Source organism: Sinocyclocheilus anshuiensis, unplaced genomic scaffold, assembly GCF_001515605.1.
Source record: "Sinocyclocheilus anshuiensis isolate Anshui unplaced genomic scaffold, SAMN03320099.WGS_v1.1 scaffold1885, whole genome shotgun sequence".
Taxonomy (NCBI): domain Eukaryota; kingdom Metazoa; phylum Chordata; class Actinopteri; order Cypriniformes; family Cyprinidae; genus Sinocyclocheilus; species Sinocyclocheilus anshuiensis.
Window position 1 is genome coordinate 264,073 of NW_015542322.1, and position 575 is coordinate 264,647.

The 575-nt window shown below is 22.3% G+C and overlaps 1 protein-coding gene across 6 annotated transcripts in view; it reads left to right on the forward strand.

Moving 5' to 3' along the window:
- cyth1b (cytohesin 1b) overlaps positions 1 to 575 on the forward strand; it is a 72,627-nt gene that overhangs the window by 69,307 nt on the left and 2,745 nt on the right. The window lies entirely within an intron of this gene.

The following is a 575-nucleotide window of genomic DNA, read 5'->3' on the forward strand; positions in this document are numbered from 1 at the left end:
GGTTCGATTCCCAGGGAACACACATACTGGTAAAAAATGTATAGCCTGAATGCACTTTAAGTCGCTTTGGATAAAGCGTCTGCTAAATGCATAAATTATTAAATTAAATTATTATTAAAATTATGTATTTAATTAGCTAGTTTGGTTTGGTTTTATCCTCAATTTATTATTATTATTAATTTAATATTTTAATATTTATTTTTTAGCAACAATGGTTTGATTCACATGCTGGTTTTTTATTTTTGAATATTTTATTTTTATAATCTTTCTATTTGATATTTGTGTATTTTTGTTTTATCCTCCCTTTTAAGTTTTATGATGATTGATAATTGTATTTATGTATTATTTTTATATATTTTTAGCAACAGTGTTTGATTAGTGTTATGCTTTTATTATTATTTTTAAATTGTCATATTTTCTATTTCATTTTATTACTTTGTAGACTTGCTTTATCCTCGTTTTAGTTATTCAGTTTTAATTATCACTCAAGTTTTATCATTGTTTTTATTATTATTTTTTTGCAACAGTGGTTTGATTAGCATGTTGCGCTTATATTTAAAAAGTTTTATATGAAT